The sequence below is a fragment of the Pseudophryne corroboree genome, chromosome 3 (assembly GCF_028390025.1).
Source record: "Pseudophryne corroboree isolate aPseCor3 chromosome 3, aPseCor3.hap2, whole genome shotgun sequence".
Lineage (NCBI taxonomy): Eukaryota > Metazoa > Chordata > Amphibia > Anura > Myobatrachidae > Pseudophryne > Pseudophryne corroboree.
Window position 1 is genome coordinate 769177776 of NC_086446.1, and position 14603 is coordinate 769192378.

A 14603-nucleotide genomic window follows, 5' to 3' on the forward strand; every position below is an offset into this window, starting at 1 on the left:
GCGTTATCACCTTGCACTTATCACTGTTTTATCACTTCTACAGGTTTAATACATCTGCTTCAGTATGCCTAAATGAAGATCTCCACTCAAAATGGAATTTCCTGCATTAGGAAGTGTTCCACCTCAGGTAGGAACTGGTTGGTCACTGCCACCTGAGTGGCATCATGTGAACTGTAGGCACTGTGTGGCATAATTTGTACTGGCAATATGTACGTGGCATAGTGTGAACTGGGGGAAACACAATGTGGCATAATATGACGGGTGGCACTGTGTGGTATAATGTCAACAAGGGCACTACTATGGTGCATAACATGAACTAGATCAATATTATGGGGCATAAAATAAACAACCACGGTGGACATAGGTGTCTCTCTAAAAGCATTGGGAAGGGGCTCCTTCAAAATACTGCTACGGGGCCCTCAAAGTTCTGGGTTGCAGAATAGGATATGAAACAGGTCTGTAGTAAATGGAGTGCATTCACAGGAGGGAAATGTTACCAGTGAGGCATCCCAGGGATCTGTACTTGGAACAGTGCTCTTTAATATCTTTATTAGTGACATTGCAAATGGCATTAAAGGGAAAGTATGCCTTATTGCAGATGACACAAAGGTATGCAACAGGGTAGACACACCAGGTGGGGTAAAACAAATGATTGAGGATCTAAGTAGACTAGAGGAATGGGCAAGAACATGGCAATTACAGTTTAATGCCCAAAAAATGCAAAATCATGCACTTGGGTCTCAAAAACCCAAAGGCTAAATATAGTATTAACTAGGTGATTCATCGCACCCTACGGGCACTTTTCACACAATCGTAAGGGGCTACGCCCCCTTAACCCTTGCACGCCCTTGTGGTGTGCAGTATTTTTATTATATGGAGTATTACCTCCAATCATAATTGTGTGAGTGGTTAAATATTGCATGGAGAAAGGGCGTGCGATGGTTAAGGGGTCGTAGCCCCTTGCAACGGCATGAACAGCGCACGCAGGGCCTGATGAATCACCTAGTAAATGCTGTGGTTGGAGGTTTGGCGGGTGCGGGGGAGACACGGATGGAGGAGGGGATCCAGGGGAGATGCGGGTGGGGGAGGGGTGGCTTGCGGGGGTGCCGCAGGTGGGGGAGAGGGTGGTGCAGTGGTGCCGCGGGTGGGGGAGGGGATCCGGAGCCACCGCGGGTGCGGGAGGTGCGGATGCGGGGTTGCCGCGGGTGGGGGAGGGGGGTGTTGGGGTGCCTCGGATGCGGCCAGGAGGTACTGCGAGTGGGGGAGGGGCGGGTCATGCTTCTGCTCCTGGAAGCAGCTAAGCTGCTGTCTTCCCTTTGGTAGTGGCTCTCGCGGAGACTCGCACAGCAGCCAGTCACTATTGTTAGCGCCGGTATCCCAACGCGCCGCATTACAGGGAAGAAGATGCACTCAATAAACTACAGGTCCCAGCAGCCCTAAGGGCTGGAATGCTTTGGCGCTAAGGGCTGCTGGGAGCTGTAGTTTATTTAGTGCGTCTACTCTGTAATGCGGTGCGTTGGGACACCGGCTCAGAGAGTGGGCTATTATATAGGAGATCTGGGCTATTATATAGGAGATGGCACTATACTGGAAACTACTATGGAGTCACTATTTCAGATGACGTAAAGGCAGGTAAGCAATGTAACAAAGCAATGAGGAAGGCTAGTCAGATGCTTGGCTGCATTGGGAGAGGAATCAGCAGCAGAAAGAAAGAAGTAATAATGCCACTGTATAGGTCATTGGTACGGCCTCATCTAGAATACTGTATTCAGTTCTGGAGGCCATATCTTCAAAAGGATATTAATACATTAGAGACTGTACAAAGAAGGGCAACTAAAATGGTGCATGGCCTACATCACACAACATACCCAGAAAGACTAAAAAATCTCAATATGTATAGTTTGGAGCAGAGAAGGGAAAGGGGGGACATAATAGAGACTGTTACATATATGAAGAGTTTTAATAAAGTCCAGGAGGGGAACATTCTCCAAATGAAGTATTAGAACACGAGGACATGCACTGGAGGGAGGTACTGTAGGTTCAAGGGAAATTTGAGGAAAAATGAGTTCCCAGGAAGGGTAGTGGACAAGTGGAATAGCTTCCCATCAGAGGTGGTAGAGGCTAAGACAGTAGAGCAATTTAAACATGCATGGGATAGACATAAGGATATCCTTACAAAGAAATAAGGATCAAATAGGGTTGCGGTTACCAAAAGGTAAAAATCAGGCAGACTAGATGGGCCGAGAGGTTCTTATCGGCCATCACATTCTGTTTCTATGTTTCAACACAACCTGTAACGTTAGGAGCTGATTGGCCCCTACTTTATCTCTCTCCAAGCTTTGATAAATCTGGGCCTTGGCTGCTGACCATGGCTAATAACAATGGGCACGGTGGGTCCAGCAGCCGTACAGCAATAATTACATTCTACCTGTTGCTGAGACAGTGCAAGCAGCCATTTGTGACATAAAACGATACTCATTACAATTCATCCTATTAATAGATTGGAGATCAGGAACATCACAGGTCGTGAGGAACACGGTGTCTCAGAGATGTTATAGGTTCCTACTGAATGAGCTGAATCCTCAGGGCTATTGCATCGGCCTACAAAATACCAGTCTCCAAGCGGTGACGGGTGCACCTGTCCTCTACGTGTGACTTGAATGCCCTAGCAAATAACATCTATATAATTAGTAAATAGCAATGTCATTGTTAGGAAGAGGATGCTACCTACTGTGGATTAGGACCTAGATGTGACCTTGGTGCTACGACATGTATAAAGCTGCTCATACATTGCCACATAATCCCTGTATGACTTCTAGTACCCCATTGGTTTACACTAATCCACATGCACCTTCCCATGATCCAACAGGTGACGATCCATGCTTCTGAACCCCACACGTGGGGTTTCCTGAGTTGTATGCAGAATCTTGGTGTTTTCCTTATATATCTATCAACAATTCCAGACATAGCACAAGCCTTTTCCTTTGTGCTTTACAGTTGGGAACAAAATAGTAATAAAACAAGACTGGGTAATAACAAGACAGTAATAGAGGTAGGAGGGCCCTGCTCGTAAGCTTACACTCTACAGGGAAATAGACACTGATACACAAGGATAAGTGCTACATGATGGCCATGTGATCCATTCACACACCAATGGTGGCCCTGGATTAGCGGTTTGTGTGAGTGTAGATAGGGAACATATGTAAGTTTTATGTGAACTGTGTAGAGCGGAGGTAATTGGGTAGAATGGTTGGTGGAGCTTACGTGGGTGGGCCTGCAATAGGATAAGCTGCCTGGTGATGGTAGTTTTCAGGGGACTCTGGAAGGTTTGGAGACTAGAGGAAAGTCTTGTTGTGCGTGGGAGGGTATTCCACAGAGTGGGTAGCAAGTCCTGTAAGTGTGAATGAGATCAGGTCATGCGTGTGGATGAGAGAAGATCTTGCATGGAGTGGAAAGGTCAACTTGGGTGATATTTTGAGATAAGCAAAGAGAAAAAAAGGGAGATAGGGGGCTGCACAGAAGTAAATTGGAGGCAAAGAGGAGATGAATAGGGTGGTTAAGAGAAGTGGTGAGATGAGCTCATGTTTAAAGAAGGGTGTAAATGTGCCAAGGGAGAGAGAGACAAGTTGGGAATGTGAGCTAGCGGTAGGCATGTAATGGGTGAGGGAGAGCTGAGAGGGAATAAGGTCTAGTGGGCAGGTTGTAGAGAGAAATGATGAAAGTAAAGTCTTTGTCTTCCATTACTGGAGAAGATGACCTGTGAGTATATTGGGGACTGTAGGAGGTGTGTGGGGAGGGGAGATTTTGCATAAGGAAAGATCTCATGGAATGGTGCTTGACTATTGCTGTGACAGGATATGCCGATGTCGTTGTGGTGACATATATGTAAGCAAACATATTATAGCTGATACTGTCCTTGATTGTGACTTGACACTTGTGCGTCAGGCGTCAGTCACGATCCTACCTACGTCTAAAGAACATTGCCCGGACCAAGCGCTTGATTTCCTGTTGAGGTCATCCTACACTGACTTACGCATTTGTGTCCTCACAGCGTAACTCCTCCCATGCGCATGGGCCTGCCAGAAAAAGAAGTGCGCTGCTACGCCTGTTCTCCATTGCCTTCACTGAATGCCTGTAAGTGCTGAATCTATCTGATGCTTGGCTTACTGTCCTAGATAATCACGATCCTGGAGGCCACTTATAATTCCCTATACTGCCACCCCCCATTCGCTTCCATCTGCACGAGAAGAACCTTCAACACGTAGAATCTCCTCAACTACATCTGGCCTGCAAGGTTTTAGCTTTGCGGCTCCTGCTGGTTGGATCTCATCGTCTCCCACAGACCAGAGGCCTCCTCTCTAGAAACCTCTATAACCAGCCTCAAGTCTTACCTATCTTCCCAAGCCTCAGAGCAATGCACCATTACTTACTAATACTACTCAACGCCTAGGCCCCTTTTCATTATTCTGCTACTCGTTTATTTTTGCATTGTGTGTTTTATTCTGCCGACGTGAAGCATTACGGGGAGAAAAGTGCTATATAAATACAATTACTATTAGGCTGCATGTTCTACATTACTGCTGGGAATTCCGGATTGCTCTCGCTGCCCGCAGACATACTAGTTGCACGCGTCTGGTTATGGCCCTATGATGCGGAAATGGCGCCGTTCTCCAAATATACAGCCCGCTGGTAGCACATCGATAAAGGATAAGTAGTACAGAAATAGAGAGGCGCATCCTTGCGCACGTTTCCATGGCGCAAAATTACATATTTGTAAGCCCCGATCACTTGCGATCATTAATGCAAGCATGCACGGCATGTCTACACTCAAACATTATAGCGCAGTCACTTACGCACACACGCTAGCAGTCCAGACACATACATTATAACGCGCACAGCTATAAGCACTAGCACACACACAGTTACTTTCTCCTTTAGTCCTGCAGATAAATCCAGCCTCCCCCCACCTTTGTGCTAGAAATTACAGGAAGAGCAGGGGGAGAAAAGAGAGGAGGGGGAGAGACAGCTAGTGAGAGAGTGAAAACATTTCTATCCCTGTGACCTCTCTCCTCCTCTTCTCTCTCTCTCTTCCTCGCTCTTTCTTTCTCTTTTACATATGGCGGAGACAGAAGGCTATAACGAATAAAAGCAACTTTTCAGACCCCTCCATCTACGCTGTCTGTCCCTATTGACAACCCCCCACCCTACATGTCTGCTTCCCACTCCTGCGTTCTGAGACCTCACCTAACGGAAGAGAATAAGAAGGAGGTGAGAGAGGGAGGAAAGACAGAGGCAGACAGACAGACGCAGAGAAAGAGAGGGAGGTAACCAGGGAGGAGGAGGAACCAGCAGGAGGGGGAGGGAGAGAGTAGTTTAGGGGAGGGGGGGGGGGGGGAGAGGAGGTAAAAAAAAAATATCTGTCTTTTGTGGGATTTTCACTGCACAACGGATTATAAAAAAAAAAAAGAAAAAGAAAAAAGAAAAAAAAGCTTTTCTTTTTTTTTCCTCCTCTCTCCTCTCTGCTGTGTAGCTGGTTCCTCTGCTCACCCCCTTTTCTCCTGGCCTAAGCCAGCATCGCAGGCACTGGAACCCTGGGCACAATGATCCGTCGGGGCTCCCAAGGCGATGTTCCGCTTGGTCCTGGACTGCGAGCGTCTCTGGATGGGTCTGGAATTCTGCAAATGTAAAGGAGAGGCATACATGAGGAGATCGCAGCCTGTGCCTGAGCTTCCTGCGCCCGAATCCCTTTGTTAGGTGGGTGCCCCCTGTGTTATTCTGGATCCTTCCAGAGATTTGGGAGCTGAGATTGAGATGGATGTGTGTGAGGAGATTTCCAGGCACACGCATACTGACTGACACAGCCGGGAGAAGGCACCGCACGACACATACACATAGGAAGCGCCTGGCCGTAGAGGTGTATGTGACAGACATGTAACACATACATGCAACAAAGATGCACATGTACACACCCCCTCCTGTGGGATCGCCCCCCCCCCCCCCCCCAAGCTCACTTCTCTCTCTCTCTCTGGCACCAACATACACAGCTGCGCAGTACACATGGAGGGGCCGCTCGCACAGTTCCTGCACTCAACAGCTGGCAGCCCCCGGGTTGCGGGTGCATGCCACAGGAGAGGCCTGAGGGGCTCTGAATCGGGGTGCAGGTATTGCAACGCCTCGGACTGACGCGTGCCATTAGGTCACTTATATCTCTTTAACGAGTGACAACATATTCCTCAGCGCTGCATTCTACGACACAATGTAACACAAAATAACACACAATTAGGAAAGGCTTCATTTTGCAGGAACACGAGCGTTCCTTTCCAGCCTTTGCAGACAGCGTTCCTCACTATACTATATCTATATGTATCTATAAGTGACTGGTATACCGAAACGCTTAGCGCTAGGGGTGGCAACAGCTAAGCACAATGCAACAATACGCACAATAATATATATAACGTACAGGGATTACACAAGTAGTTATTGTACAGTTTGGGGTCAGATAAGGATGTGTGATGACTGAGCCTGTTGCATGCTGTCATATTGGAGAATATTATTGTTTGCACTGGGATACTATGGAATGACAGTGTTGTGCTAATTATATGAGCTGTGTGCGGAGCGTTGGGGCTCATAGTAAATAGCAATGAATATTTAACCCCTTCCTTCCACTCCTGGGAAAAGTTGCCCTATATACTTTGCTGGGGACTTGTCACTGTCTCCCGCAGAGTTTTTGTCACCCGATGTTATATGACAGCTGATGACAGTGACAAACTTCTGAGTGTTATATACAGAAATGCAAAACGTATTCAATCAGAGGTCATATCTCCCTGCAGCCACTGTCATAGCCCTCTAATGGGATTACACCCACAGCTTCTGCTTCATGCATGTGTAATAACGTTTCATTTATATTATATCTGCTATATTGCTTGTACTGTGCGTGGCGAGAGATCTAGCCGGTGCTGGGGTTCCGGTGAAGTGTGATCAGCAGCAGCACCCAATCAGCTGCAAGCTCTGACAAATGTGGTGAAAGCTGGTGCAAAGGAAAACAGGAGGTGTAACCCGTAGCAACCAATCATGTTGCTTTTATTTTCTAACTACAAAAATGACAGGTAAAATTCCATTTGCTGCTAAGGTCAATACTACCCTGCTTCCTTTTGCACCAGTCTGTGTCCCCCCCCGTAGAAAACGTGGGGTTAGGTTTGTGGCGTTAGTGCACATTACACTCAGTTAGTAAAAAATCTAAGGGGGTTATTCCGAATTGATCGCTCGCTGGCTAGTTTTAGCAGCCGTGCAAGCGCTATGCCGCCGCCCACTGGGGAGTGTATTTTAGCTTAGCAGAAGTGCGAACGCATGTGCAGCCGAGCTCTGCAAAAACAGTTTGCGCAGTTTCAGAGTAGCTCTGAACCTAATCAGCGCTTGCGATCACTTCAGCCTATTCGTGTCCGGATTTGACGTCATACACCCGCCCAGCGAACGCCCAGCCACGCCTGCGTTTTTTCAACCACGCCTGCGTTTTTGCATACCCTCCCTGAAAACGGTCAGTTGACACCCAGTAACGCCCCCTTCCTGTCAATCTTCTTGCGGCCGTCAGTGAGAAGGAAAACTTCGCTAGAACCTGTGCACAACCCCAACGGGCTTTGAACCCGTACGTCACGCGTGTGCATTGCGTGGCATACGCATGCGCAGAAATGCAGATTATTAGCCTGATCGCTGCGCTGCGAACAACGGCAGCTAGCGATCAACTCGGAATGACCCCCTAAGTCTGAACAATCAGTAGTATCACTGCCTTTTGCTGCAATTTATGTTTTATTTTTTATGATATGAAAAAAGTCCCAGTAAGAGACACTTGTTGGCGTCATTGAACTTTTTATTACATTTCTGGGGGTTGGAGTTGCGATCACTTCCTTGGAAGCAGCAGTGATAGCGGTGTACGGTGACGCAGCAGGAGGCGTCTATGACAAGTCAACGCCTCCTGCTGCAATAGTGTTCCGAGCTGCATCCTAAGAAGCAGCATTGGATCCCTGTGGTGCCCATTGGGTTGTGCAAGCCGCCTGTTACAGATCTTCATATGAGGTCCAGAAAATCTCCATCCACCAACTGAGAACCGGTGGCGACATGAGTCCGTTTTCCCAAACGGAGGCTGTTGCCACTCCCTCCCCGCCCCCATACGGCGTCAGACTGAGAGTTTGATGCCGTCCTGCGTCCTGCGTCACTGGACCCATTCGCACACACGCAGAGCAAGTCCTGCTAATGCACAAAGCAGCGAACGTCAGTACTTTGTGCTTCAGGACGCAGATCCTTCGGGATCTGATTTAGTCCCAGTGCGACACTTCCATAAGACGCAACATCTCTGCCACAGTCCAGGAACGCCCCTCACGTTACTACTACCGTACACCCAGATCTGTACTACGACTCTGTATGTACAATATCGGGACCCATGCACGGTGAGACTCAGACGCACACGCAGGTCGCGACGACAGTCAGAGGTGGGCGCGACACCGGTGTTTGCGCAGTTGAGTCATTGTTTTTTGTGCTACGCATCAGAGTTGCGCTGAGCAGGCGCAGTGATTGGTTAGCGACGATGGACGCAGTGAGGATTTATTTGCAACATGAGTGACAGGTAGTGGGCGTGTGTGGATGGTCACAGGGGTTGGAGATTCTGGGCCTAATTCAGACCTGATCGTAGATGTGCGAAAAAACGCACATCTATGATCAAAATCTTTGACATGCGGGGGGGGGACGCCCAGCACAGGGTAAGTCCGCCCTGTATGCCGGATCCAGCCCCCCCCCCCCCCTCCCCCACAGACATGCAAAAGCATCGCACAGTGGTGATGCTTTCACACCTGGAGAGTAGCTCTCTGTCTACACAGCCTAGCATACGAAGGTAGACGGCTACCCACCATGTTTAGGGTCGCAGCTGCTGCGTGTGATGTCATGCAGCCACCGTGGCTCGCCCCGCAAACGGTCCGGGCATTCCTCTGTTGTCCGGTCTGCACCCCCCCCCCCCCCCCCCTTAAAGCCGTCGTCATGCCCCCAACCTTCTCGGCCTGTCAATCAGCCGTCGCATCTCATTGTGTGCGCATGCGCAGTGCGGCTTCTGTGCGTGCGCACACTTCAGCGGCCTTCAGCCTGCGAACGCTGCAGCGTCCAGGCCTGAATTTGGCCCTATAGCTTTGCCGGGGGGATCTGATGATGATCTACTGAAATATCGCACTGCGCTTGTAGCCGACGCATCGTCCTATCATCATATGGCAGCTGCAGGCGATTCACAGTTCTACCCATCTCAGGTGCTTCTCCAAAGCAAGTAACAGGGTGTAACAGGGCGGCAGCGTTCGCTCCCAGGAACACCCACTGTATTCCACACTTTCTGCGTCCACATTCGTTCTGAGTCCCCCATGCGGTAACCATGGAGACTCATGTGCAGTGCTTAAATCATCGGACAACTGCGCACATATCGGCGCTGTGTGCGCTTAGCGTCTAAGTCAGAATCTGCTCCAGTGTGCGGACGCTGCAGTCTGAATAAGGGATGGAGAGATAATGCTACGGTACTGCGAGCACCACTCTACTGTACCTCTTGCTGCATGCTCAGATCCGGTGTCTTGTGCTTAGATACAGCTCTGTGGTGTTATGTTTCTGATGCAGATGATCCTGACTTCCATGAGCTGTAAGGTATTTGTTTTATTTGTGGGCTATCTGCAAGTATAGACAGAGACATGCAATAAGAAGGGTGAGTACATAGCTCAGGCAGGTGGTGAGCTTCCAGGAGGGGTCATCCTCTGCTGCCATACAGGGGTGTAAAGTTCTAGAGAATTACCATGACTTCCTACTTAACTGTAAAAGAGCACACGTATAATAGCAGTGATAGGATGCAGCATGAGTAGCAGTGATAGGATGCAGCATGAGTAGCAGTGACATTGATAGGATGCAGCATGAGTAGCAGTGACAGTGATAGGATGCAGCATGAGTAGCAGTGATAGGATGCAGCATGAGTAGCAGTGATAGGATGCAGCGTGAGTAGCAGTGACAGTGATAGGATGCAGCATGAGTAGCAGTGATAGGATGCAGCATGAGTAGCAGTGACAGTGATAGGATGCAGCATGAGTAGCAGTGATAGGATGCAGCATGAGTAGCAGTGACAGTGATAGGATGCAGCATGAGTAGCAGTGATAGGATGCAGCATGAGTAGCAGTGATAGGGATGCAGCATGAGTAGCAGTGACAGTGATAGGATGCAGCATGAGTAGCAGTGATAGGATGCAGCATGAGTAGCAGTGATAGGGATGCAGCATGAGTAGCAGTGATAGGGATGCAGCATGAGTAGCAGTGATGGGGATGCAGCATGAGTAGCAGTGACAGTGATAGGATGCAGCATGAGTACCAGTGATGGGGATGCAGCATGAGTAGCAGTGATAGGGATGCAGCATGAGTAGCAGTGATGGGGATGCAGCATGAGTAGCAGTGACAGTGATAGGATGCAGCATGAGTAGCAGTGACAGTGATAGGATGCAGCATGAGTAGCAGTGATAGGATGCAGCATGAGTAGCAGTGACAGTGATAGGATGCAGCATGAGTAGCAGTGACAGTGATAGGATGCAGCATGAGTAGCAGTGACAGTGATAGGATGCAGCATGAGTAGCAGTGACAGTGATAGGATGCAGCATGAGTAGCAGTGACAGTGATAGGATGCAGCATGAGTAGCAGTGACAGTGATAGGATGCAGCGTGAGTAGCAGTGATGGGGATGCAGCATGAGTAGCAGTGATAGGATGCAGCATGAGTAGCAGTGACATTGATAGGATGCAGCATGAGTAGCAGTGACAGTGATAGGATGCAGCATGAGTAGCAGTGACAGTGATAGGATGCAGCATGAGTAGCAGTGATAGGATGCAGCATGAGTAGCAGTGACAGTGATAGGATGCAGCATGAGTACCAGTGATGGGGATGCAGCATGAGTAGCAGTGATAGGGATGCAGCATGAGTAGCAGTGATGGGGATGCAGCATGAGTAGCAGTGACAGTGATAGGATGCAGCATGAGTACCAGTGATGGGGATGCAGCATGAGTAGCAGTGATAGGGATGCAGCATGAGTAGCAGTGATAGGGATGCAGCATGAGTAGCAGTGACAGTGATAGGATGCAGCATGAGTACCAGTGATGGGGATGCAGCATGAGTAGCAGTGATAGGGATGCAGCATGAGTAGCAGTGATAGGGATGCAGCATGAGTAGCAGTGATAGGGATGCAGCATGAGTAGCAGTGACAGTGATAGGATGCAGCATGAGTACCAGTGATGGGGATGCAGCATGAGTAGCAGTGATAGGGATGCAGCATGAGTAGCAGTGATAGGGATGCAGCATGAGTAGCAGTGATAGGGATGCAGCATGAGTAGCAGTGACAGTGATAGGATGCAGCATGAGTACCAGTGATGGGGATGCAGCATGAGTAGCAGTGATAGGGATGCAGCATGAGTAGCAGTGATGGGGATGCAGCATGAGTAGCAGTGACAGTGATAGGATGCAGCATGAGTACCAGTGATGGGGATGCAGCATGAGTAGCAGTGATAGGGATGCAGCATGAGTAGCAGTGATGGGGATGCAGCATGAGTAGCAGTGACAGTGATAGGATGCAGCATGAGTAGCAGTGATAGGGATGCAGCATGAGTAGCAGTGACAGTGATAGGATGCAGCATGAGTAGGAGTGACAGTGATAGGATGCAGCATGAGTAGCAGTGACAGTGATAGGATGCAGCATGAGTAGCAGTGATAGGATGCAGCATGAGTAGCAGTGACAGTGATAGGATGCAGCATGAGTAGCAGTGACAGTGATAGGATGCAGCATGAGTAGCAGTGATAGGATGCAGCATGAGTAGCAGTGACAGTGATAGGATGCAGCATGAGTAGCAGTGATAGGATGCAGCATGAGTAGCAGTGATAGGATGCAGCATGAGTAGCAGTGATGGGGATGCAGCATGAGTAGCAGTGATAGGATGCAGCATGAGTAGCAGTGATGAGGATGCAGCATGAGTAGCAGTGACAGTGATAGGATGCAGCATGAGTAGCAGTGATAGGATGCAGCATGAGTAGCAGTGACAGTGATAGGATGCAGCATGAGTAGCAGTGATGGGGATGCAGCATGAGTAGCAGTGATAGGATGCAGCATGAGTAGCAGTGACAGTGATAGGATGCAGCATGAGTAGCAGTGACAGTGATAGGATGCAGCATGAGTAGCAGTGATAGGATGCAGCATGAGTAGCAGTAATGGGGATGCAGCATGAGTAGCAGTGATGGGGATGCAGCATGAGTAGCAGTGATAGGATGCAGCATGAGTAGCAGTGACAGTGATAGGATGCAGCATGAGTAGCAGTGATGGGGATGCAGCATGAGTAGCAGTGATAGGATGCAGCATGAGTAGCAGTGATAGGGATGCAGCATGAGTAGCAGTGATAGGATGCAGCATGAGTAGCAGTGATAGGATGCAGCATGAGTAGCAGTGATAGGGATGCAGCATGAGTAGCAGTGATAGGATGCAGCATGAGTAGCAGTGATAGGATGCAGCATGAGTAGCAGTGATAGGATGCAGCATGAGTAGCAGTGACAGTGATAGGATGCAGCATGAGTAGCAGTGATAGGGATGCAGCATGAGTAGCAGTGACAGTGATAGGATGCAGCATGAGTAGCAGTGATAGGATGCAGCATGAGTAGCAGTGATAGGATGCAGCATGAGTAGCAGTGATAGGATGCAGCATGAGTAGCAGTGATAGGATGCAGCATGAGTAGCAGTGATAGGATGCAGCATGAGTAGCAGTGATAGGATGCAGCATGAGTAGCAGTGATAGGATGCAGCATGAGTAGCAGTGATAGGATGCAGCATGAGTAGCAGTGATAGGGATGCAGCATGAGTAGCAGTGACAGTGATAGGATGCAGCATGAGTAGAGTGACAGTGATAGGATGCAGCATGAGTAGCAGTGATAGGGATGCAGCATGAGTAGCAGTGATAGGATGCAGCATGAGTAGCAGTGATAGGAATGCAGCATGAGTAGCAGTGACAGTGATAGGATGCAGCATGAGTAGCAGTGATAGGATGCAGCATGAGTAGCAGTGATAGGATGCAGCATGAGTAGCAGTGATAGGATGCAGCATGAGTAGCAGTGATAGGAATGCAGCATGAGTAGCAGTGATAGGATGCAGCATGAGTAGCAGTGACAGTGATAGGATGCAGCATGAGTAGCAGTGACAGTGATAGGATGCAGCATGAGTAGCAGTGAAAGGATGCAACATGAGTAGCAGTGACAGTGATAGGATGCAGCATGAGTAGCAGTGATAGGGATGCAGCATGAGTAGCAGTGATAGGATGCAGCATGAGTAGCAGTGATAGGAATGCAGCGTGAGTAGCAGTGACAGTGATAGGATGCAGCATGAGTAGCAGTGACAGTGATAGGATGCAGCATGAGTAGCAGTGACAGTGATAGGATGCAGCATGAGTAGCAGTGATGGGGATGCAGCATGAGTAGAGTGACAGTGATAGGATGCAGCATGAGTAGCAGTGAAAGGATGCAACATGAGTAGCAGTGACAGTGATAGGATGCAGCATGAGTAGCAGTGATGGGGATGCAGCATGAGTAGCAGTGACAGTGATAGGATGCAGCATGAGTAGAGTAGCAGTGATAGGATGCAGCATGAGTAGCAGTGATAGGAATGCAGCATGAGCAGCAGTGATAGGAATGCAGCATGAGTAGCAGTGATAGGATGCAGCATGAGTAGCAGTGACAGTGATAGGATGCAGCATGAGTAGCAGTGATAGGATGCAGCATGAGTAGCAGTGACAGTGATAGGATGCAGCGTGAGTAGCAGTGATGGGAATGCAGCATGAGTAGCAGTGATGGGATGCAGCATGAGTAGCAGTGATAGGATGCAGCGTGAGTAGCAGTGATGGGATGCAGCATGAGTAGCAGTGATAGGATGCAGCGTGAGTAGCAGTGATGGGAATGCAGCGTGAGTAGCAGTGATAGGAATGCAGCATGAGTAGCAGTGATAGGATGCAACATGAGTAGCAGTGACAGTGATGGGATGCAGCATGAGTAGCAGTGACAGTGATGGGATGCAGCATGAGTAGAGTGACAGTGATAGGATGCAGCATGAGTAGCAGTGATAGGATGCAACATGAGTAGCAGTGACAGTGATAGGATGCAGCATGAGTAGCAGTGATAGGATGCAGCATGAGTAGCAGTGATAGGGATGCAGCATGAGTAGCAGTGATAGGAATGCAGCGTGAGTAGCAGTGATAGGATGCAGCATGAGTAGCAGTGATAGGGATGCAGCGTGAGTAGCAGTGATAGGATGCAGCATGAGTAGCAGTGATGGGGATGCAGCATGAGTAGCAGTGAAAGGGATGCAGCATGAGTAGCAGTGATAGGATGCAGCATGAGTAGCAGTGATAGGATGCAGCATGAGTAGCAGTGATAGGAATGCAGCATGAGCAGCAGTGATAGGAATGCAGCATGAGTAGCAGTGATAGGATGCAGCATGAGTAGCAGTGATAGGATGCAACATGAGTAGCAGTGACAGTGATAGGATGCAGCATGAGTAGCAATGACAGTGATAGGATGCAGC

General features: G+C 48.9%; 1 protein-coding gene across 3 annotated transcripts in view; it reads left to right on the forward strand.

The window, feature by feature from the left end:
* Positions 1–5105: 5105 nt before the first annotated feature.
* ATN1 (atrophin 1) overlaps positions 5106–14603 on the forward strand; it is a 188156-nt gene continuing 178658 nt past the window's right edge. For 2 of the 3 annotated variants that reach the window (XM_063962485.1, XM_063962484.1), the window contains exon 1: positions 5378–5754. The gene's annotated coding sequence lies outside the window, so the exon portion shown is untranslated. Of the gene's footprint in view, positions 5269–5377; positions 5755–14603 lie in introns of those variants that run through there. The other variant, XM_063962483.1, reaches the window with a different exon arrangement.